The following is a 26651-nucleotide window of genomic DNA, read 5'->3' as shown; positions in this document are numbered from 1 at the left end:
CCATTACAAAAACCAGCCTCCCCTCCATAAACTCTGTCTATACTTCTCACTGCCTCAGAAAAGCAGCCAATATAATCAAAGACCCTTCTCACCCTGGACGTTCTCTCTTCTCACCCCTCCTATAGGGCAGAAGATAAAAAAAGCCTTAAAGCATGTACCACCAGGCTCAAGGACAGCTACTATCCTGCTGTTATAAGACTATTGAATGGACCTCTTGTACAATAAGGTGGACTCTTGACCTCACAATTTACCTCATCATGGTCTTGCACCTTATTGTTTGCCTGTGCTGCACTTTTTCTGTAACTGTAACACTACATTCTGCATTTTGTTGTTGCTTTTCCCTTGTACTACCTTGATGTACGGATGCGATGAAATGATCTGTATGGCTGGCATGCAAAATAAAGATTTTTCACTGTACCTCAGTACATGTGGCAATAATAAACTAATCACCAATTACCAATGCAGTAGGTTGGGCACCTATGTTATTACATTTAGTGGGCATGGAAAAGAATGTGCAGAGCATGCTGACTTATCTGAGCACATGCTGCAATAGCTAAGTATCAGTGAACCACAAGTATAACAGTTGAATGCAGTGTTGGCTCATCACTGGAGCTGACTTTCAACTATCTGTGCTTCAAGTGACAAAGCTACACTATTGGTACAATTGAAGGCCGAGACAGTTGTGTTCATTCATTGGTAGGGCTAAATGCCAAGACTGGGTATGGATCCTGTTCATCTTTCTTATCCTTGTTTCATCCTGATCCACCTAAACCTAATTACTGGATTTAAGCTGTTTGAAAATCAAATTTACTTTGACAATAGATGCACTACTAGAAAGAGCACGTAATAATTTCAATGCCAAGGAAGTCATATATCACCTAGAATTTTGCATAAATTCTGATCAGTGCACTTTGGGAAGCATATCAAGGCCTTGAAAGGATTCAGATGAGGATTACCTGGATGACAGTAGGAATGAGGGACTTCATGTGAAAAGACTGAAGAAGTTAGGATTGTTGTCCCTAGTCCAGAGAAAGCTTCTGAAACTAGTAGAGGCATTTAAGATTATAAATAGTTTTAATAGAGCATGCAGAGAGTTGGTATATTCTCAATGCTGATTGGTAACGGTAGATTTAAAATAATTTGCAAAATCATTTGAGGCGTAATGAAGAGAAATCACATAAGATAAGATAACATGATACCTGAAAGAATGAATGTAGTGGTAACTTGTAAAATACAATTGTACATACGCTTTGAGGGAAATATTTTGGAGGGCTATGCCAAGGCGTGAGCATAAATTGGGCAGTTCTTTCAAAAAGCCAGCACAGGCACATTACTGGTATTGGTTTATTATTGTTGCTTGTACCGAGGTACAGTGAAAAACTTGTCTTACAAACTGATCTTACAGGTCAATTCATTACACAGTGCAGTTACATCAGAGAGTGCATTGATGTAGTACAGGTAAAAAAAACCAATAACAGTACAGAGTAAAGTGTCACAGCTACAGAGAAAGTGCAGTGCAATAAGGTGCAAGGTCACAACAAGGTAGATTGTGAGGTCACGAGGTCATAGGTCATAGTCCATCTCATTGTATAAGGGAACTGTTCAATAGTCTTATCACAGTGGGGTAGAAGCTGTCCTTAAGTCTGGTGGTACGTGCCCTTAGGCTCCTGTATCTTCTACCCAATGGAAGAGTAGAGAAGACAGAATGTCCCGGGTGGGTGGGGTCTTTGGTTATGCTGGCTGCTACACCAAGACAACGAGAGGTAAAGACAGAGTCCAAGGAGGGGAGACTGGTGTCCGTAATGCGCTGGGCTGTGTCCACAACTCTCTGCAGCTTCTTGCGGTCTTGAGCAGAGTAGTTGCCATACCAAGCCGTGATACATCCTGATAGGATGCTTTCTATGGTGCATCGGTAAAAGTTGGTGAGAATCAAAGGGGACAAACCAAATTTCTTTAGCCTCCTGAGGAAGTAGAGGCGCTGGTGAGCTTTCTTGGCCATGGCATCCATGTGGTTTGTCCAGGACAGGTTGTTGGTAATGTTCACTCCCAGGAACTTGAAGCTGTCAACCCTCTCAACCTCAGCAACATTGATGTAGACAGGTGTATGTACACCGCCCCCTTTCCTGAAGTCAATGACCAGCTCTTTAGTTTTGTTGACATTGAGGGAGAGGTTGCTGTCATGACACCATTCCATTAAGCTCTCTATCTCCTTCCTGTACTCCGATTCATCACTGTTTGAGATACGGCCTACAACGGTGGTATCATCTGCAAACTTGTAGATGGAGTTAGAGCAGAATCTGGCCACACAGTCATGAGTGTATAGGGAGTAGAGTAGAGGGCTGAGGATGCAGCCTTGTGGGGCACCAGTGTTGAGAATAATCGTGCCGGAGGAATTGCTGCCTATCCTCACTGATTGCGGTCTGTTTGTTAGAAAGTCAAGGATCCAGTTACAGAGGGAGGTGTTGAGTCTCGGAGTTTGGCGACAAGCTTGCTTGGTATTATTGTATTGTAGTCAATAAACGATAGTTTAACATAAGTGTCTTTACTGTCCAGATGCTCCAGAGCTGAGTGAAGGGCCTGGGAGATGGCATCCGCTATAGACCTGTTTCAGCGATAGGTGAATTGCAATGGGTCCAGGTTGTCTGGTAGGCTGGAGTTGATGCGTGCCATGGCCAACCTCTCAAAGCACTTCATGATGGTGGATGTCAGAGCAACTGGTCGGTAGTCATTGAGGCATGTTACCTTGCTTTTCTTTGGTACCGGGATGATAGTGGTCTTCTTAAAACAGGAGGGAACCTGAGATTGAAGCAGGGAGAGGTTGAACATGTCTGCAAATACTTCTGCCTCATTAGGCCAGATGACCTCCTTCTGTGTTGTGAGGTTCCATGAACATGTATTGCTTTTCCAAGAAAAGATACTTTCAGCTCAATCACCAGACAGGTTGTTTACACCATTGTTCACCAGATGCTACATAGGCAAACACCAAAATGTTTTAGATGATGTTCTGGAATGTCTGGAGTTAGGCACATTCAAATGTAAATCTGCCTTTGTCAAAGATTGGCTGTCCAGTCAAGATTTTTAGGCAAGATGCAAATACAAGGGAACATACTTGAATGCTTGCCCTCATCACTCGGAATATTGAATATAAAAGTTGGGAGGTCATGTTGCAACTGTATAAAACTTTGGTTAAGCCACATTTGAAGTATTGTGCACAGTTCTGGTTGCCACACTATAGGAAGGATATGGAGGCTTTGGAGAGGATGCAGAAGAGTTTACCTGGATTTGAGTGTATCAGCTAAAACGAGAGGTTGGACAAACTTGGGTTGTTTTCTCTGGAGCATTGAAGGCTCAGGAGCCACCTGATAGAAGTATATAAAAATTATGAGTGGCATAGATATGGTAGATAGAGCCTTTTTCCCAAAGTGGAAATGTCAAATATCAGAGTGTATAGGTGGAGGTAGTGGGGTGGAGTCTGAAGGAGATTTGCAAGGCAAGTTTTTTATACAAAGAGCGAGTGGAAGGTTTCTGGAACATGCAGCCAGAGGAAGTGGTAGAAGCAGATACGATAGCAGTGTTTAAGAGATATTTAGATAGACATGTGAATTGTCTTTCTGGTTAACAACTGATTTGACTATGCAATCCTGCTCTGGCTTGACCATATTCAGCACTATCAGGCCTCTGTCTCTTCTGTCAAAATGAACCAGCATTTCAATCACCGGGAATGCATAGATAGCCTGCATCTTCATTCCATTAATAAAAACAATTTCCTTAAAGCATTTAGTTCTGTCTCTTACATCTACAACTCTAACCATGTGCAAGGAGCTCATAGGCTTCTATTATGACTGCAAAGATACATTTAGCACTTTTCTACCTTTCCCAAAAAATCTGATGTCCTTCCATGTTTCCACCCTTGATCTGAAATCCCATCTTTCCTTAGTTTTTTTTTCTTATTTCCTTTAGTGTGTTCTTCATCTTCCCATTTTAAGCAATTCACACTAAACTCCTGATCACCCAATTTGTCGTCTTGGATCCACGTCAATTAATAATATCAATTATTTTCTCAAGTACATTGACCTTCTTCTTCAAAATTGGCAGCATCACCCTCTCCTTAAAATAATAAAAATCAGGCATTATGTCTCATCAAACAAATGCACCACATCAATCTCCCTTTCATCTCCAGAATTCTTGTATGTTGCGTCAACCCCCATTCTGCCTGTGCTACAGCAATAAGGTGCCTCTATCAAAGATAGTAAAATCTTTCTTTTGGTTCTGTGAGGGAATGCATCTAGTTACTGGAGTGCTAAGTCTAGGAAAGTATGTATGCCTAGAAATTAGCTCCAATTAGTTTTATTTTGTGCACAAATAATGCATAATAACTACCTTACACATATTAGATCATACTAGTGATGATTTCTGAATCATTTGGCAACTATCAGGAGCTTGGCTTGAGCATTTCCATGCACAATTCCCCTTAGAGTAGCTGACATTTTCCTGAATTATAGGTTATAGAGTGGTCAGTTCCACCACGCTGGCAGAAATTAGAACATTGGGGGGAATCCTACACCCTCCACTGTTCTTTCACAAAAACAAACGAGTACATGCACAACATTCAGGAATGTGTCAGCAGTCCTAGGGTGTGAACTCTCACATTATCGTCCACACACAGCAACTCCCAGTCTCACTTTTCACTGGCTGACAATCTGCTAGATAATTCATTGGAGCTCTGTAGGAGTCTCTCACAGAGTAAGAATTGGTCAGCCCAAATTATCATGTGGGAGATCACAGACACATTGAAAAGGACGGTGTCTCCCCTCAATAACATTTTCCCTCACCTCTTTGGCAGCCTTTTCTGCCACTGTTTGATATGGGAAAAACTCTTTCATTACTGACTAACTTCCCAACAGTCATCATAGCAATGATGCAGCAGCTGCATTTGGTCCCATGGGAAGGGCCCATTTCAGCATTGAACTCTGTGTGCTAAATGCCATTGTGTGACTTTTCGTGTATTTTTGCCCATTTTTGCTAATTGTTTTAGGTTAGATTGGGCATTAACATGTGTTTAGCATGTGTTTGGAGGCAGTTTAGAGGTGTCGTCCAATTTTTATACACTAGAGTTATGGTGTCACCACAACCAGAAAATAGAATTGAGCCCAAATTTTTCTCTACCATTATAAATTGAAACATAAAATAATATTAAACCATTGTGATAATTGTACCATTTTTCTAAAATGATTTGTTATAAACCTTAACGCAATCTTGAACCCTTGTACTCATGCATTTGCGCTCATGTCAAAAAGGCACTGGAGGAATATAGTGCAAAGTTGGAAGAAATATTACATTATGGTGCTGGACACTTTTAAAAATATCTTTGGATGAAATAAATAAGTTTTCACATATGGCCTAGGCACAACAGATATATTCAGTGCAATAACAGCAGTGCATTTTATTTTTTCCCCCATTATGCAGTCAGCCAGTAACCATAGTAAGGCAGCCCACTTGGGCACAGGAGTGCATTATTGGTCTCAGTGCCTTACAAGAAGACATGTTCTGTTATTTTTTTTCTTCCTGTGAATCCATAAGGCTGATTAGCTTAAGCATTTCACTTCTATCATGCTTTACCAAGGAAACATGGTGAGCTTTCACTTCAAGTTCTTTTCAGCCTTTTTTCTTTTGAAAAATAATTCAATACCTCCTCTGGCCTGTGTAGAATTGGAAGCTGCTTCTCTGTTGCAAAAACAGAGTTGGCAATGACAGAAAGTAGAGACACATTACTCTTCAGATCAGGCACCATTACATAAAGTGCTGTAAGGCTTTGCAAACTTAGAAAATAGGTTGCAGTGGATTTTATGGAATAAGTGCTTTGCTGCTGCCACTAATGGACATTACAGACTTGAGTACTTTTAAAACTATATGAAAAAAAATGTAATCCTTTTTTGAAAATTAAGAGCAAGTCATCTTTCATTGGAAATACTTGTAATAACCTTACCAATATTTGCCTTCTCCAAAGCAAAGTACTGCAGTTTCTGGAAATCTGCAATATAACTAAAAATGCTGGAAATACTCCACAGCTCAGACAGCATCTGTGAAGGGAGAAACAGAGTTACTACTTCAGATCAATGATCGCTCATCAAAACTATTGCCTCACCTTTAGTATCGCTCTAATATCATGCCAAGTCATAGTTGTAATTTCCCACATACTTTATTATATTTTTTAAATGTTCTGATAAAGCAGTCACTCCCCAAACAACTACAATAACAGCTTCCATTTATATAGTGCCTATGTAAAATAGAAAAAGCATCACAAGACATTTCACAAGAGTGTTATCAAACAAAAAAAGGATGATGCTGAGGCACAAGGATATAGACCTAAAAGCTTGATCAATAAAGTCGGTTTTAAAGAGCTTCTTAAAGGAGGTAAGAGAGGGGGATTGAGGTTTAGGAAAGGACCTCCAGAGGTTTGTGTCTTGACAACAATGATAGTGATTAGGATAGGGGATGAACAAAGAGACCAGAATATCTTGGACGATTGTAGAGCTGGAGAGGTTTACAGCGATAGGGGAGTAGGATAGGCTGGGCTTGTTTTCCCTGGAGCCAAGGAGGCTGTGGGTGACTTGATAGAAATACGTAAGATTATGAGAGGCATAGATAGGGTAGATAGTCAAAATCTTTTTCCAATGGGTCGGGGTATCAAAAACAAGAGGGTATAGTTTTAAAATGAGAGGTAGGAGATTTATAGAGGAACTTAGGGGTAAGTTTTTCACATGGAGAGTAGTTGATACCTGAAATGCACTGTCAGAGGGGGCGGTGGAATCAGAAACATTTGCTATGTTTAAGAGGCATTTAGACAGACACTTAAATAAGCAAGACATAGGATTATGGTCCTAATATGGGCAAGTGGGATTAGTGTAGATGAGCAAAAAGTTTGGCATGGACACGGTGACCCAAAGTGTCTATTTCTGTGCTGTACAACTCTATGATTCTATGACCTGGATGGAATTATTTGTATTGGAGGTAGCTCGATTCTAGTGATGAAGGGGTCACCTTTTCAGGAAGGTGCAGCAGATTGGGCCTATTATTGGAGATTATAAGAATGAGAAGTGATATTATTGAAATGTATATGAATCTGAGGAGCCCCGAGAGAGTAGATGCTGAAAGGATGTTTTTCATAGATGAATCTAGCTCAAGGGGGTATAGATCCAGAGTCAGGGATTTTCCATTTAACATAGAAATGAAGAGGAATTTCTTCTCTCAAGGGGTTGTGAATCTTTGGAATTCTCTTCCCCAAAGATGTGTGGAAGTTGAGATACTGAATATATTCAAGGCTGAGACAGACGTACTTTGTTCTCTGGATGAGTAAAGGATAACGGGGAACAACTAGGAAAGTGGAGTTTAAGCCAAGATCAGATCAGCCATGGACTTATTGTATGGTGGATCTGGCAGGAGGGAAGGTACAGCATGCCACTACTCTGATTTCTTATACTTTTAAAAGAAGGTGAGTTTTGGATGGTCTCAAGTTTAGAGGAAGTTCCTTAAATTATAAGATCATTTGAATAAGTTGGTTATCACCAGAGATGTGAGATTGATAGTCATCAGGTGCAGGAGTGACAGGGCAATCAAATTTGTAATCCACAACATAAATGTGGTGCTTTGATGGCTACTTAATCTATCTATAGTTTTAGACCCCGCTCGGAATGGTATTATAGTATAAATAGAGCTTCAGTAACATATTTAAAGTGGCATTCAGTTGTAGTGGTTGATCTGGACAGCACTCAATTTAATTGTTAAATACAGTCCCATGTGTTGGTGCACAATATGATTCAGACAGCCAACTGGAACAGATTTTATTCATTGAGAAGTTGCAGTACATTCCTACAATCACAAATTAAGGCACAAATGCATTGGACAGGAAATTATAAAGCATTAGTATTAAAACAAATGACTAAAATGCTTGCAACAGTAGTGAATCTGGTGAACTATCATAAAGCCCCTTCCAACTCTCTGATGGCGTTCAAGGAAGGAAATCTGCCATCCTTGTCCATTCTGGCCTTTTTGTGACTCATGACCCATGGTACTGTGATTAACTGCTCTCTGACATGGCTTAACAAGCTGCTCAGATTTTCTTTTGCTGGATATGGGAGCCACTGACAAGACCAGCATTTATCATCTATCCCTAATTGCCTATGAGAGGGTGGTGGTGGTGGTGAACCTCCTTATCAATCTGCTGCAATTCCTGTGGTGACAGTAATCCCACTTTGCTGCTGGATAGGGAGTTTCAATTTGTCGACCAGTGAGGGTGAATGAACGGTGAGATATTTCCAGGTGATGGTAAGGCAATTGAAAGTCAAAGGGAGGTGGTTTGACACTTTCTTCTTGGAGGTGAACATTCCCTGGCATTTTTATGTGTTAGAAGCTACTTTTCAGTCAGCAGTACTTAGCCTGAGTGTTGTTCTGATTTTGCAGCATACAGTCGCAGAATGTTTTATTTCCGCAGGAGCTGCAAATGGTATTGAACATCATCAATTCCAATTGTATGATGAAGGGGAAAGCAGCTGAAGATATTTCGGCCCATGGCACTGTCCCTGAGGAATTCTGGCAATGATCTGCCATAAAATCAGCAGAAGTTCAAGAAGCTTCCTTACCACCATTTCTCAAGGGTAATTAGAGTTGGGCATGAAATGCTGCTATTGCCAGTATTAGTCATTTTCTGAGAATGAAAAATTTAAGTCCAAACATTTAACAATGCAGAAAAAAGCTTAAAACTCTTTCCTTGCTCCTTGAGACCTAGTTTTAATAATAAAAGAAGCATCATTCAGTATCAGGAATGACACTTTCCCCTTTCCCAAAACACAGTCAAGTTTTGATGGACAGTTTAACGTTTTATTTCTTGCTGTGTTGATATGACAACAAATTTCTGTTCATTTTACTCAATCAAACTGAGGTTTTCATTTCTTGGTTTCCTAATCTCATTTCATTACAATGTCTGAGGCCATGAATTTGCCGCAAATCTTAGCATGTACAGGTTTTCCTGTATGTATGGGTAGATAGAGCCTTCGAAAAAGGCCAGTAATATTTTGGGCTTTACAGATGTAGGCAAGGAGTAAAAGAGTAAAGAAGTAATGATGGATGTGCATTTTAAACCAGACCACACTATGCAATTTTGGACTCCTCATAATAGAAAGGAGATTAAGGTCATAGAGACAATATAACCCAGATTCACCAAGATGATGCTTGGGAATGAAGTTGCAGTTATGAGAAGAGAGTGTGCAGATATTGTGAATATCTCCATGAGAGGAGAAGGTTATGAAGGGATTAAATGGAAATTTTCAAATGTATTCAGGGCTATGAAAGAATGAACGATAAAATACTTTTTTTTCATAGGTTGGGAAATCATTGATGAAGAGTCATCAATTGTCATGACGAGAGTAACAATAGAGGTAATGAAAAATTAAGTAATGTCAGTTACAGGGTATGTATAGTTACAGGGAATGGTTGAGGTAAGCTTTGCTTCTTTCTAAGGGAAAAGTGGATAAATATTTGATACCAAGGAGAATGCAGGACCATGGGAAAAGAGCAGAGCAGCAGTATTAGTTTAGGATTGTTCAGCTATAGAACCAGCTCATAACAGATGAGCCAATTACCTATTTCAGTCCTGTAAACTAATTTAATTCTTTATTAAATTATTCCACTGTTTTTTTGTTAGCAAAAGGTTGCCACTAGCAGTGCAGAAGTATTCATTTCATCAAGTATTTATGTATTCACAGCAGTAAGCCCACATTTAGCTAAACATTTCACAATGAACGGTTGTGGGACTGCTATCCATGAGTAAGGGTCAAAGAACTGCAGGAATACCATCAGAACTCTGTGCCTTTGACCATCTTCTAAGGGGAAGTATTTGAAAATGAGTTATAGTTAAATATTTCAAATTTAAATCAAGATGTGCAGAAGTCTTTGATAAAAGTAGTTAATATGCTATTTGTTAGTCATTATAGTTGCTTTGCTAAAGTCTGTAAACATAATATACTGGTTTAGCCTACCTTAATAATTACCTCACACAACAGACTTGAACACGGAAGTGGATGTCTGGCACAGGAACAGAAGGAGATGAGAAAAAAAATGCAGAGAAAACAAAGCAAGCTTCAAGGGCAAACTTTTGCTTGACTTTGGAAATTAGACTTCAGGAGTACTATTAGAAATTAATTTGTTCCTGTAATGAAACATGACTCATGGATGTGGGGGAATCATAATGTTTTCATTATTTTGCATTATCATATGAAGACAATTTATACTAATTAAATAAAGTGAGTCCAGCACATGCTCTCAAATGCTGTGAAATAAATTAATTTCATGAAACGTACTTGACCTCATCTTACCAGGTATTTTGTTGGTCTTCCTTCAAAAAGATTAGCAATTCATACAAAGGACATGACTATAAATTCAGATCACCACAAGGACCAAATATTGTCATACTTTGGGCAACACTGTCATGTAAGTTGATACCGGGAAGATAGATCAACTTTGGCCTTTAACTAAGTGGATTTTTATTTACATGAAGACTGATATTATTTGTTGAATTCAAGATGGGAGATATTCAACATTACAGGATGAGAGGAAGACCTTCATGGAGAGTTCAGTGTAAGCCCAGGGCAATATTAAATTCAATTAATATTAATTGAATCAGACTGGTGTCTTATTTTACTCCAGCATAAACTGTGAACCACATACCCACACCAAGTCACAAACTACCCATCCACTCACCCTTTGAAACCCCTCAAGACTTAGCTGTAGCATAGTCTGTGGGTCCCACATGTGCCTTATTAGTCACACCAGAACTCATTGAATTGGAGTCGAAATAAGTCATCTTTGAATGTGAGGGATCAGCTAAGAGGAGCATGGAATATTCCCTAAAATTAAATTCATATACTAGTACCAGCTTTTGTTGAACCCTATATGAATTTACAGTCATTTTTGGTTAATGTGGTAAAGATTATATTTTTCAATGTAAGGTACACCTTTGCCAAAGAAGACACTTCCATTCTTACGGAGAGTGGGAATCTATCAGAAATGTTATCCAAAGTGTTAGCCTTCCCTCTCTCCCTGCACCACTCTGGTTGGGTGGGAACCCCCAAGAAACTAACCACAAAAATGGTGCAAACTTGTAATGCAAATCTAGTAGCAGCCACTTCTTTCTGTGAAAGTCATCACTGACATAAAGTATATATTTTCAATTAATTTGATCAGCAGAAGTGGAAAATAGTGCTTTTTTGGAAATCTGTATGATTCACTTCTCCAGCATTGTGCTACATTTGTGATTCTAAGGAGAAATTCTTGCACAGGTTGTACTTGGGTTGTACCTACAAAATTGCAGGTTGTATCTGGGTTGTACCCGCAAAATTGTTCATAACAAGAACAATTATTCTCCTGTTCGGGCAGTGTCTGTACAGGGACCAGTTGAAACATTAACTTTATTTCTGTATAGACACTGCCTGAACTGGAGAAGCTTCTATGCTCCACTTTCAAAGTTCCATTGAACTTGTCTATTCCATTGAATCATAGAAGTGTACAGGACAGAAACAGGCCCTTTCAGTCCATCTTGTTCATGCCAACCATGGTGTCTATAATACGCTAATCCCATTTCCCTGCATTAGACCCATATTCCTCCACGTGTTTCCTATCAAAGCACCTGTTCTGCTTCTATATTCAACTACTTGACTCTTATACAGCCACAAGACACTTATCCATGTCTGAACTACAGTGTCACTCCTTCTGCAATAGAAGTGTTTGAGTTCCCATCTCCAATATATTTATAACTAACAAAAAAAATAACAAATATACTTTTTTCCTGAATTTCTTGGCACATTCTCCGGGGAGTTAACCTTTAATTCTATAAAACCCTACAACAATCCTGAAGGGTTGGTACCCTACCATGAATTTTCCTGAACGCAATGATATCCTAGTGATTAATCCAGGCTTATGTTTCTGTTTATTCAAGCCTACCAAACATTCTTCTGATATTCTACAAAAATGATTGACCTCTTTGTAGGACAAAATGTGATAAATGTGCAAGGTCTTTATCATGACACTGAAGGAATGCTTGCTAAATTTGTTGCTGACACAATGAAAAATAGGAAAGTGAGTTGTAAAGAGGACACTAGGAAAGGATATGGATAGATTAAGTAAGTGGGAAAACATGTGGCAAATGGAGTATAATGTGGAAAAAGTTGGAAAAGTCCATTTTCTCAGCAAAAATAGAAAGAAGCATATTATATAAAAGGTGATAGATTGCAGAGCTCTGAGGTGCAGAGGGATCCATGTGTCCAGGTGCATGATTCACAAAAGGTTAGATGCAGCTACGCAAATAGGATAGCAAATTGGATGTTATATTTTATTGTGTGGGGGAATTGATCACAAAAGTCTAAAGTCTAAAGTCAAGCTTATTGTCATATGCTCAAGTCCATGTATGCTCAGGTGGAATGAAAAACTTATTTCCAGTAGCATCACAGGTACATAGCATCAGAGACACTACATTCACAAGAAAAATATAAACTAAGCATAAATTATACAAAAGTATACAAGAAAGAACACAATTAGAACAAAAAAACAAAGTTGTGATGCTTCAGTTATTGTAAGACATTCATAGGACCACATCTGGAATACTATGTACTGTTTTGTTTTTCTTAATTAGGGAAGAATATTAATGCATTGTAAGTAGTTCAAAGAAGATTTAGTAAACTAGTACCTGGAAAGGGCAGTTTTCTTATGAGGAAAACTTGGGTGGGCTGTTCTTCTATCTTCTGGAGGTTATAAGAGAGGGAGGGGACTGTAATGAAACTTTGAAAATCCTGAAGAATCTTGTCAGGGTGTATGTGGAGAAAATGTTTGCACCTGTGGAAGAATCCAGAACTGGGGAATCAATGTTTAAAAATAAGGGATTGCCCATTTAAGACAGATGAGATTTTTTTTTCCTCTCAGAGCGCCCTTGTATGTTTGTAATTCTCTTCTTCAAAGAGCAGTGGAAGGAGAATCCTTGAATATTTTTGAGGTTGAGGTAGATAGATTCTTGATAAGTAAGGGGGTCAAAGGTTACCAGAGACAGATGGAAATGGGGAGTTGAAGTTACAATAAGATCAGCTGTTGAATGACAGAGCAAGATCCTGGGGGTGAGTCGTCCTCTCTTGCTCCAAGTTCATTTGTCTGTGAAACTGTGAATCATTGTATCTGACCACCTCAGAGACAGGTAGACACTCAGTATCTGGTGTTGGGGCTGACTGGTGGAGAGGCCCATGCATATATACTGCCCACAGTAAATTCAAATGAGAATGACATTGATGTGCTTTCAAGTGAAAGCTGATGCAGATAAATATTGAAATGGTGAGTGTGTTGTCATTGATCCAAGCAATATATCTGGTCCATGTAACATGGACTGTCTTGAAGTGGTAAAGGAACAGGGAAATGCCACCATGAAAAAAGCTTCACACCTTCATGGAGCTAAAAGCTACTATGTGTGAACAGATTGTTGCTCTTAATAGACACTGAGATTCGAGCCATGGTTGACCCGCTGTTCTCTCGGAGCAAGATGATTCTGCACATCAGCAGCTGCACAGTCAGAGAAATGCTGCTGATAATGCTGATTGCTGTTGTACGTGAGTGAAATGATGGAAAACAAACACTTCACATTGCTGCCAGAACAGAGACAATGGAACACAGGAACTTGCCTCTCCTCTACAGAAGCTGATACACCCCTTCCCCTCCACAAACCCTACCTACCCAAACCTACACATCTCTTCATTGTGAGCAGAATTCTGAGACTTTAAGGTGAGAAGTGAACACAGCAGAGCCTAGACACCTGTAATACAGGAATGAAAACAGAAAATGCTGGAAATACTCAGTAGGTCAGGCAGGATCTGTGGAGAGAGAAACAGAGTTAACTTTTAAAGTAAATGACCTAAAATCTGATGACCTATGACGATGATTTAGAATCTGTCAGCAGACACAGTTCCAGGTCTGGAGTTTGAAAATGGTGGAGCAGTCTGGGTGCTGGCAGATCATTGCACTATTATCTATACAGTCCCCTGATAGGTCATCTGATGTATTCCTTCATGAGGGCACAAAGCCCTCTCCGACAGTAGCTTTTCAGAGATGCTGCACAGCTAGCTATCCCAGACTACTACTTTAATTGGTCATGGGCAGCTGTTTAAAGTTGGCCCATTCAGAGAGGATCTTCTTAAGGATCATCTGGGATATCTGTGTGGATGTCATCTTTGAATAGACAAGCTGCAGCCACCCATGGACTGCTGGGATATTACACAAGGACATCTAGATTCATGTACAAGATTGCTAAATGGAAGAGGCACAAGGGTGTTTTACTTTACTGAAATATGTTACAATTTACATAATGTTTTGTTTAATATGCCATTGTTATAAAGAATTCTCAAGACAGCAGCACTGTTGAAAAACATTGTCTTTTAGTGCCAGCAACATGATTAATAGAGCAGAGATAAATGACGCTGGAATGCAGCTGCTGGCATTGCTGCAGACCCTGCCTTTCCTGAAAAGATTATGAATGGAATGCTGCCAGTGGTATTACTACTCTGGTACCCGTTGAATGAATGTGTCAGTAGATAAATATTGAAAAAAAAAATCCTGTTAGTTTAAGTGCACTTTGTGAATTTTGGAGGTATTTGAGGAGCATACATTGAGTTCTGATGCTGCACAGTCTGGTATCCTGATATTGGCAGTGTCCTTTTAAATGGGCATAAATTCAACAAATTAGCATGATTTAATAGCATAGGTCATAGCATGCATGCAAAATCACCAGTTTTAGTTGGCAAGAGAGGGAGCACTGTGTTGTGACGTCATTGGGTGTGTGACTGAAACTGGAAATGCATCAGACCCGCTAAGGTGAATTGCATATTGAAATGCCTGGGCCAATTTCTTAATGAGCATAAAACCTCATAAACAACAACTAGAATGAACTGATTCAGAATATATCTTTGTGCAATTTGTGAATAAAACATGAAGCTGAAACGAACCGATTTCTAGGAATTTTCAGCTTTAAAAGATACAAAGTGGTTAATGAGAAAGAGCTACAAGTCCAGAATATTAATTCCCTAGATTGAAAAAGCAGGACAAGGCATTGCAGGTTCAAAACAGTAACAGGCAAATTAAAAATATCAGGGAATTCTTCACAAGAAAGATGAACAAATATGAAATAACCCATAAGGATACAGTATAGGAGCTTTCCTCTGAAACATTTAAGGCATATTATGAGGTCATTATCATATCAATGTTTGTGGAAACTTGCTGTGTGCAAGTTGGCCTTATTTTACAACAGGTAGGACACTTCAAAAACGCTTCATTACTCTAAAACTATTTGCATGGTTAAAGTTGTGAAAGGATCCACAATGCAGGTTCCTTTATTACTGAAAACCTAATATTTCTAATATTTCCAGCATCTTTCTCCATGTTTGACCTTTCAGTACTTTCACATTTGTAAAATATCCAAAGCATTGTTTCTTTTAAAGAAGTCTGTTCTTGGGATGATTGACTACTAGTCATTATGCTGGCAATCATGATGTTTGCATTTACTTCCATGCAATCAGATTTTATAACACTCCATGTAAATGAAATAAAATCTAACTTAAATATATAATTAATCCACAAATAATATAATTTGAGGGTTAAAATTGAATACTTTAACTAAAGTAACCAATAAAAACATTTACACTGAAAATAAAAATGTATACTAAAATGTATACATTTGTATACATTTGTACAATGCATAAATTTACCCAATTTCAACGTTGAAGTGCTTCAGAATACACTAGATTCCTTTCTTTTGAATCCAGTGTAAAAATTGATAGATTTTTTTTATCTTCAACTCTGGAGCAAGCATGGGAAAAGCATTGAGTTTTGAGATTAAGACCAACAACTTCTAGTGATCGTCCTTGTGCCTTGATAATGCTCATAACAAACTTAAGTTGAACAAGGAACTGAAGTCACTTGAATTGAAAAGGTAGATCAGATGGGATTATCCAAGAGATGAAGTTACTATTGCACTTTCGATTACATGTGGTAGTAATTTTTGAACTGATAATCATGTGCATTGCATAGTATTGGTGGATCCAAACTCCTGAGGAGCACGATTGGAGTTCCTTCATTTAGTTCAATATTATGTGATAGCACACCGGGTGGTGGCAGAGAGTTTAAAAATTCAACAGGAAAATGTACAGCTTTGTCTCTGCCTGTCACACTGTCAATAGATTTACATTGTACAGGTTGTCCGGGAAGCTTCAAAAGAAGATCTTTATTCATGGACTGCACTGCATAATTTTTTGGTGTTAAAATTGCTCTTCCATGCAATTGTTGGTAATTCAAATAGTGTTGAGTGACATTTGGGAAAACAGCTTGCATCAGATCAGGAAGTGATGTAACAATTCAGCCCAAGTTTTACATGGAAATTATTCCTGTCAAGTCTTTGTGCTTAATTTCCCCATTTCCTAATCTGAGTAAATTTGAAGTGAACTCTCTTGAAGATGAATCGCCTGTCATATGCACTCACATATTGGTTTTCAGTTGTAATCCTTTAACATTTTCTCAAATATTTGATGCTTTAATACAATTCATTTGCTTTAGTACCTCATGGAATTACTGATAGCATTTGACAAAAATCTCCAGCTAGCATTAAAGTAACACCTCCCATTAATTGATTATTGTGTCTGAGATCTTGCAATGTTCAATCTAATGCTTCAGTGGCTGGTTTGTGAGTCATTGTACTTTCATCCCAGACAATAAGTTTACAACCTTTTGAATTCTTTTTCCTTTGCAGTTCCCTGGCCAATGTTACATCTTGGAGTCTCCACATTTGTCAAATTTAAAGGGAGTTTAAAAGCCAAATGTGTACTGTCAAAAGTGTTGAAGCAATGTCTGATGGTGCCACAGCCAGGGCAATCATTAATCTGCTGGAAGAACTCAGCAGGAAATACTTGACCCACTGAGTTTTTCCAGCAGGTAGTCTATTGCTTCAGATTCCAGCATCTGCACTCTCTTGTGTCACCAGGGAAATCATGTTTTTTCTTTGAACTTTAGCCAAAAGCAGATTAATAAGGAATTTTTTTACCATTTCACCAGAAGCAAACAAAAAAAAATCTCAGTCATTGTAAACAGCCTCGGTAATAGTATATAAGGCATTTCTTTGGTATCTCATTAAACTTGGTTCTTTCTCACGGATGTATGCATTTGACTGGTTTAAGTTGTAGCTGGTCTCCTGCAGAAACTCGGTGCACAAATTTTCAGTTTCTCTTTGTGGTTCAGATAGACCCAAAGTACTTAGGCCAGGTCCACCCAAATATTTAGTACCTCAAAGATAGATCTGAAAAAAAAACTCATCAATTTTCAGTTGGTTTTGGGCTATGGGGGACTTTCTGTGGGGGGGGGGGGGGTTAGAAAAACAAGTCAGAGGGTGGTGCACGTCCTTATACAAAACCTAACTTCCATGAAAAATTTCAGATTTCTGTGTTATTTCCTTACTGAGCTACACACAGGATCCACAGACACTATCATATATCTTCAGTCTGCGCAAAAGAAATGTAAACGATGTGGCTGATTCAATTTGAACAGGGCGGTGAACTTGGAGACACAAGAGACTGTAGATGCTGGAATCTGGAGCAACCGGATCTGGGCGGTGAATTTTCCCTGTTATGTGTCTTTCGAAGTCTGAAGTGGTTTTGATAGAGATAAGTAACTCATTGTCGCTAACCAAAGTTTGTGAGAAGATGGCTGTTTCTAACCCAAAATAGCAGGCCTACAAAAATCGCTCCCTGAGTTCTTGTTTTCTAAGTACATGTGCGATTCACCATTGAATTCAATTAGAAAAGCCAGAGGCTAGATCTTTGAAAATCCCCATCTGTAAATGTAGAATTAAAATATGAATGGGGTGAAGATTCTGATAAAATGGCATTAACTCAAAATGTTAACTTTGCTCCTTTCTCCACAGATGCTGCATGATCTGCTGAGTATTGGCAGCATTTTCTATTTTTATTATAGATTTCCGGCCTCTACATTTTAACCACCGTTCAGTTCAGGAATTCTCAGCTTGAAGAAACTCTGATTTCCTCTCCGATTGGTTCTGATGGAAGGTCATCGACCTGAAACGTTAACTCCGTTTCCCTGGAGAAACAAAGGACTTCCCCTTTTCCTATCTTCAGTCCTGAAGAAGGGTCCTGACCCGAAACGTTGACCGCCTGCTTTTCTCCACGGATGCTGCCTGGCCCGCTGAGTTCCTCCAGCATCATTGTGTATTTCAACTGTTTCCCTCTCCGCCGACACTGCCTAACCTGCGGACCATTTTCCAACATTTTTTTATTTAAATTATTATTTCCTTTAATGCGGCTTTACTGTAAAAGAGGGCAGATCTTTTCCCACACCACAAAATGAAATGGACACCCTCCATCACAAAAAAGATAGTAAGTGGGTCTTGTCTCTTTCCCTTTGCTTGATAAAGCCAACATATGCAGGATCATGTTCCCACCACAGCCTGCTATGGCGAGAGAGGCAGTGGTGGGGGTGAAATCCTGGCTCAACTGTTGGAAGACCAAGTTTTCAGACACTGCATATTTGGAGACCTGAATTACAAAACAGTTGCTTTCAAATCATTCAGGAACAGCAAATCGTCTCACTGATTTCTGCCACTTGCTACGAATGACGGTTTCGACTTAATAATGAGGTAATTTTTGGCCCTCGTACACATTAAAAATATATATCAGCAAACCAAAGGGCGAACAGAGAGGGCGTGCCGACGGGTGGCTATCAGGATGCAGCGCAATGAATAAATATGGCAAGTGTGAATCAGTCGTTACAGGCCGGACACTTTGGCCAGCTCTCTTACTGGCTCGCAGCAGCCGCTATTCACTTGGGAGATGCTGGATTACACCAAGCGGTGAGGTGAAGAGAACCGTGTGAGTGCCCTTCTACACTCCATATCCTTCAAACCAAGCTCACACAAGAACTGGCTCTTGTTCAGTTCCACACAAACAACAAGCAGGCTGCGTTAGGGTTTGGCTCATAATACGTGGAAGGGGAAATAACGGAAGGTTAAATTTTAACCATTTTGGAAATAAACGAATGGCTAGATCATGTATCGCTCTCTTTAGAAAAAAAAATACCCGTCTGATTTAGAGGATGTTGTAGATTTTTTTTCCTGAAAAGCGACAGTAAATCTGACCGTATGTGAGGGACAAGGAGAACAATCAAGGCATTTGAACCGCTTGACATCACGCACCAATTCACAGTCTTATTTATGGGTAAGTCGTTTTGGAAAAGGTCTCCGGGGCTACACTATTCCCCAAATCTCTCCACAACCCCGACACTCCATTACCGCAGCAATATTTATACACAGAGCTCACCTCTAGGGACGGTAATTAAGACCTTAAAATTGATCTTCCAGCTGATGAAAGGGACAATCCTGACAAAATACAGCACGATAAAAAAAAAAACAGCTGAAAACAAACTTCACAAAGGCTGTGCATTATGGTCCTTTCCCAACTTTATTTACTGGAACTGTAGGATTAAAACTATAAATATGGACAGCTCTGCAGGATTTATGGAGAATAGTTTACGTGTGCGTTTTCAATGCAGGGATTCGGCATGGTGGGTGTATTAAAGAGAAAACACGTCGGCCTTGTCTGATTTCCTGGATTATTTTCTAAATGTGGGAAGAAATCCTGCCTCCACTTGCGCTTCTTGGCCTGTCAAATGAGGGAACAGGTGTCTTCCCAGCCAGCAGTGTTACTAGAAATTGTACAGGATCGCTGGCTGTTCACGGCACAAACATGTCTCGAGTGGGTTAGTTGCTGGTGTTCCCAGTTAAAGCGAGTATAAAGTGACACGGTTTGTTGCAAGGACCGACTGACATGTGAAGGAATGTGTTGAGATCGCTTGTTTAAACAAACGACGGGTATAACATTTTGAACTTTAACTGCAAGAGATGTGTTGGTGGTCAAATGTACACATTTGCCTTCGGCATTGGTGCATAGCTTCAGAACTGCCGTGAAGCATCTGATCGACGTTGAAGCCTCCGTGCAGAACGGGGTGGTGCTGGACTGTGAAAGGTGACGCCTCAACGTTCCCCATTTGGATCACTTCAACATCAAGAGTTCTTCAATTGTCCGGCCAATATAGTTTCCTCAAACACCAATAACCAAACCAGTTAACCGGCATTGCATTGATTGGGTGCATATTGATTGTCACATAACAGCAACATTCAGGAGTTTATTAATTGTAAGAAGTTATTAATCTCGCAAGGATGAAATAGGTGTGACATACCTACGAGATTTATTACTTTCTCTAAGTCTTTAATTTCAAAAATATACTTTTAAATTATCAGCAATTATAGTAACTCTCAAGGCAGATATCAACATGCACAACGTCTTCTCCTGGGTTCCTTCTCAGGAGCTCTCCTGATTGGCCATTGTAACCTTATCGTACCAATCATTGGATGGAGCAAAAAGGGGATTTCCACCAATCATTGCTCTCATGGCAGCCACATGGAAGAGCTGAGGAAAACAGATCTCAATCAACAAATTGTGCTAATTAAGCTAATTTTGGGGATGAGAGTTGGAGTGCAATTAATGTAAACCATTTTGCATATTGGTAGCCATGCCTAATGGTCTACCTACACCAAAGACATATTTTTAATTTAATTTCAAATAATAGGAATAGACAGAAATCAATATAGTTATTTTTTTCAAGGCAGCATGTGTTAGACGAATTAAGTGCTCTGAGGTAATATCCATTGTGTTCATACTAATAGACTTTCTTCACACTGGTTGCTAGTACAATAATTGCATTGAATTCTATTTGCACTGCATTGCCTCAAGATTGTCATCAAACTAACCATGAAGCCAATAACATTCATCATAAACTAAGTGTAATTGATACAGCAACTTTAGCTGAGGACAGATGGTGGTAGGCAGCCTAGATCAAGAAGTCTCTTGCTGGTCGTCTGGTGCACGTAAGCCTTGCAAAAGCAAATTCACACTCTTTCAAACTTTGTAATCAAACAGCATGAAATTCATGTCCTTTCAATATTGACACTGAATGAACTTGCCAAAGAAAGTTACTTAATGTTTACAAAGGCAAGTTTCCTATTCCAGCCCCCTCTATTCTCTGCCAGGCTGGCCTGACTTGCCTCCACTTCTTAGAATGGAAGTCAAACCAATCCCCATGCATTATCCACCTCCTACTGGCTGAAGTTGTCCTCATATTGAACAACTTTTCCTTTGGATCCACTCGCTTTCTGCAAATAAAAGACATTGCTGTGGGAACCTGGATGCCTCTTTACTTAATATTTGTTGTTCACAATATGGTCTTTTCTAAGGCAAATCAAAGGGAGACTGAGCGCCTCACCAGCAGGGATCTCTCATTTAGTCTTTGAAGTGTAGCCTAAAACTTTCAGTCAGCTGTACTTTTAGTTCACTGTTCCACTTCCACTCTGCTCTCTGTTCTGTCCATTGTATCAACTTCAGGAGTAGCATCTCATCTTTTGACCAGGCACATTATATCCTTCTGTACTAACCAAATTATGGTTTTGCAATAACAATTTCCACATCGTTTTTTACTTCTGCATTCCCTTTTGCTTGCACTGCCCCTTCACCAATTTATAAAACTTCCTTTTGTTCTTTTTTTCCCTAACCCTCTCTTTATATCTTAAGTATTTTATCCTTTACTTTTCCAACTCTCTCACGTGTTTAGGCTGCTTAACGCTTCCAGTATTTTCTGGTTTTATTTTGAGCATAAGTACCATTTAACAATGTGGTAAGTACTGTATATATTATCACCAATTAACCTTCCTGGAATTGAACATTAGCTGCTGGAGGTATGGAGTCATTCCTTCTGGAGGAACAAATCTATTGTGAATTAAAAAAAACAGTATTTTTACTTCCAATCCTTTTCTGATTTTTTTTCTGCGCTTTCAATTCAGTTTTTCTTCTTGCTTTGGTTCAACATTGAATTCGCCATTTAATTTAACTACCTCAATCAGATATTGCATTGTTCACTTAATATTTCTTCAACCTGGCTGGTTAAGAAGACATCAGGCTCCTTGCCCTGTGCACTAGGATCTGAGATGCTTAATGGTCATAGTAATGGCCGCTGTTTTGATGTTGCATATTTAGCAGTTGCCATGAAAAATATGGAGTTAAGTGTAAAAGGGCACAAGGGGCTAATGGTACTGTTCATTATTTACGGGAATTTTTGGGCCATTCTACTAGAACGTTATTCTGAAATTATATGGTGAAATAAGGTATGCATCTAAAATTAATAAAAAAATAATTTCTTCTGAATGTATCTGCCATATGTTTATATTTTACATAGGAAGTCATCGTGACATACAAAATCAATTACAGTTACAAGGAGGAGGATGTCAACACAAAGTGCTTAAGTGGCTAAACTTGAAATAAAATAAAATTACTGTGAAGGAAGAAAGGATGACTATATTTAAGAAAGATAATAGCTTATTTTAAGAATCAGAAATATATTAACATTAATTCAAAATTTACTATCCCAAATATTGAGGCCAAATGGGAGAGATAAAGCAGATAAAAAAAATATTCAAAAAAATTCAGACAAATTAAGCATACAAAATCTGTCACATCCCAAAACTCTTTTGCCCATATTCCAATAAAGCTGTTTGAACTATCACTTCTGTGCCCACCGACCTACAACACCTTGAACTTCAAATTCTTCTCTTTCTTTTCAAATCCCTTAATTGTTTCATACCACTCTCACTCTGTAACCTCCTCTAGCTCTGTGATCTCCTGAAACCTCTGATCTCTTCCAGTTCTGACTCTTACTCATCCCCAATTTTCATTGCTCCAACTCTGGTGGCCATGCGCTGGGGTCTCAAACCCCCTTTCAAACTCTCTGCCTCACTATCTGTCCCACATCTTTTAAGATTCTCCTTAAAACTTACTCATCAACTGAGCTTTTGGTCCCTGTTGTAATATCTTAAGTGACTTAGTGTCAAAGATAACTCCTCTTATGAAGTGCTATTTAAATAGAAACTGTTGTTTCAAATCTAATTCAGTAGGTGTTCATTCTCTTGCCTTGGACAGTGAGATGTTATTCTGATTGTCACTGTTTTAGCATTCCGATAACAACTTTGCCTTGCTTTGGAGAAGCAGATATATTTTATATATAAACCTACACGTTCTGATTTTAAACTTGCAAACTTATGTGTGATATGACTGGGATGTCATACCTTAGGAATAATAATTATATTTTTTACAATGAAGTTTGACAATGGAGAAATGTGTAGTTATCTAATGTACATCCCTGACCATTTCAAAAGATGCATTTACAGGGATATTCATGACACAGAAGCAGACATATGTAGAATGAAACCATTAAATGCTGGACATTAATATGAATTGTTTAAAACAATGAAGAGTACTAAAACTTTAGAAACCTTTCTGATAATGTAAAATCTGATTTTTGGTGAAATGCTGTGTGGCTAATCTATGCTGTGCGGTAGCTTATACCTGCTAAACATAAAAACTGAACCAAAGAGTTTGGGAGATCCTGAACTGCTGTCTATAGTCATATCATTTTTGAGGTGGCAGGCTTCTGTAAATAAAAAATCAGCTTCTTTCTTAATAGCCATAGGCAATGAGAATATTAATTATTTCCACAACTCAATTAAATACCATATGCATGGTCTTTTCCCGGCAGTGAGTCACTTGTTTGTTACACTTGGGCACAGTAGAAATGGTTATGAATGCTGGAGATAGGACTGTGTATCCATATATATTAACAATGAAAGAATCTGAGACTGGCCAAACAAACCTGACCCGATTCAGTTCTGAGTACACATAGTGACAGCACAAAAAGCCAGTTGCTTCGCTTCAAAACTAATGGCTGTCTCTAGAGAATTTTGTGTCTTCTTTCTTTCTGAAAGGATAAGGTAATTGTTTTAACATTAATGCTACACAAGAGGTAGGATTTAACCCACAATAGACTGTTTTTTAAGGACTTGCCATACAAAATTTTATTTGAGGCATAATGGAACTCCCCTTCCATCACAAATTTGTCTCCTGTTCCTTGAGTGTAAATAGTATCAATTAGAACAGAGAACATAGAACAGTACCGCACAGAACAGGCCCTTCAGCCCACAATGTTGTGCTGACATAGCTAATCCCTCCGACCTGCAGAATGCACATATTCCTCCATTTTCCTCTCATTCATGTGCCCATCAAAGCCCCTCTTAAAAGCCCCCAATGAATTTGCCTTCACCATCCTATCAAGCAAAGCATTCCAGACACTCACCACTCTCTCAGTAAAAAACGTACCCCTCACGTCTGTTCTGAACCTACCCGCTCTCACCTTAAATGCATGCCCTCTGGTATAGGATCGCTCAATAATGGGAAATCTATGTCCCTCATAATTTTATACACTTCCAACAGATCACCCCTAAGCCTCTGCTGCTCCAGGGTAAAGAGCCCAAGTTTGTCCAGCTTCTCCTGATAGCACATGCCCTCTAATCCAGGCAGCATCCTAGTAAATCTCCTCTGCACCCTCTCTAAAGCCTCAACATCCTTCCGATAGTGAGGTGACCAGAATTGCATGCAATACTCTAAATGCGACCTAACCAGAGTTCTATAGAGATGCATCATAACTTCTTGACTCCTATACTCAATACCTTGATTAATGAAAGTAAGCATTCCATAAGCCTTCCTAACCACCCTATCTACCTGTGTAGCCACTTTCAGTGAGCCATGAACTTGCACCCCAAGGTCTCTCTGCTCTTCAACACTGTTGCCCTTAAGAGTGTACTGCCTCTTGACATTAATCCTACCAAGGTGCAACACCTCACATTTATCCGGGTTAAACTCCATCTGCCATTTTTCTGCCCACATCTGCAACTGATCTATATCACACTGTATTCATCTCCAGTCTTCTACACTATTCACAACTCCACCAACCTTGGTATCATCTGCAAACTTACTAACCCACCCATCAACATACTCATCCAGGTCATTTATGTACATCACAAACAGCAGAGGTCCCAGTACAGATCCCTGCGGAACACCACTACTCTCAGGCCTCCAGCCCAAATAAGTCCCTTCAGCCACCACCCTTTGTCTTCTACAGGCAAGCCAGTTCTGGATCCACACAGCCAATTCTCCACTGACCTCATGCGTCCAAACTTTCTTGAAAGGATCTAACAGTGATACATACACAGAAAATGCTTGAAACACTTAGCAGGTCAGGCAGCATCTGTGGATAGAGAAACGGAGATAACGTTCCAGGTCAAATAACTTTCATCAGAACTGGAACAGCGCTTGACTGAAATCTTAACTGTTTCTCTTTCCACAAATGCTGACTTAAACCTGCTGAGTGTTTCAAGAATTTTCTGTTTATATTTCACTCTTGGATCCTGTTTTCTATTTTTGTTTCAGATTTCCAACATCTGCAGTTTTTTTTTTCATTTCCAACAGTGATTAACAATTCTGTGGGGAATCTGATATCTTCGAAACTTCAGTGCCTGTTGATGATTCCTCTCAATTGAGATTTCTCTATTTCCCTTTTATCCCTTATTCCCTATTACCAAGCAGGTAGTAGTCTGGGGCATGGAAGGTAAATTAATCATGAGTTTAAGAATAACCTGGAACCAGAGGCATGGACCATTAATCCAGAGACTTAATACAAATCCTACCATGATAGCTGGGGAATTTAAATTCAAGTAATTAAATAACTTTGGAATGCATCTTAAAAGTGCATCTGGTTTGCCAATGCCTTTCAGAGAAGGAAATCTGCCCCCTTTACCTGGTGTGGCCTATATGTGACTCCATACCTACCGACATGGTTGACACTTGTCTGTATCCTCAGTTCTGAGGCAGTTGGGTACTGACAATAAATGGTAGCATTGCCAGCAATACCCGCCTACCATTAACAAACTAAAAGGTTTCTTAATGGTTTCAGACTTAACAGACATTGAAAATATCCACAATAGAGAGCCACATAATATAGGCAGTTCAAGTGTGCTCACACAAGACTTCATTCTGCTGAATTAATGACTTTGCAAACTAATATTAACAGGCTTATTAAGGTGGATGTTCTGAACAATACATTCAAATACTTGTATGATGTAGGGAGATTGTGGATGGCTTTTTTTTTAAACTACTGCTAGACCACTTAGAATAAGTAGGCTTTATATTATTCTTCTAAAGGAAGGGAAATCCGTTTATCTATCATGTATTCAGCCCAACAGTTTGTTTTGGCATGCTAGACCTTCATTATTTTCTGCGGATTTTTGTAAAATGAAAAACAGGTTCCAATTTCCTCTGTGCCATACTTTTGAAATTATTCATTTATCATGAATTTTCACTCATGCATGGATGTTATGGGATGTCAGATATCATTGTCCATGTCTGTATTTCCTTTTCTTTGTTTAAACGGTAGCGTAGCAGTTAGCACAACACTATTACAGCGCCAGCAATCGGGGTTCGATTCCCGTCGCTGTCCGTAGGGAGTTTGTACGTTCTCCCGTGTCTGCGTGGGTTTCCTCCGGGTGCTCCGGTTTCCTCCCACATGGCAAAGACGTATGGGTAGGTTAATTTGGGTTTAAAATGGGCGGCGCGGACTCGTTGGGGCCGGAA

The sequence above is a fragment of the Pristis pectinata genome, chromosome 13 (assembly GCF_009764475.1).
Source record: "Pristis pectinata isolate sPriPec2 chromosome 13, sPriPec2.1.pri, whole genome shotgun sequence".
Classification (NCBI taxonomy): Eukaryota; Metazoa; Chordata; class Chondrichthyes; order Rhinopristiformes; family Pristidae; genus Pristis; species Pristis pectinata.
Note: the sequence above shows the minus strand (reverse complement) of the source record.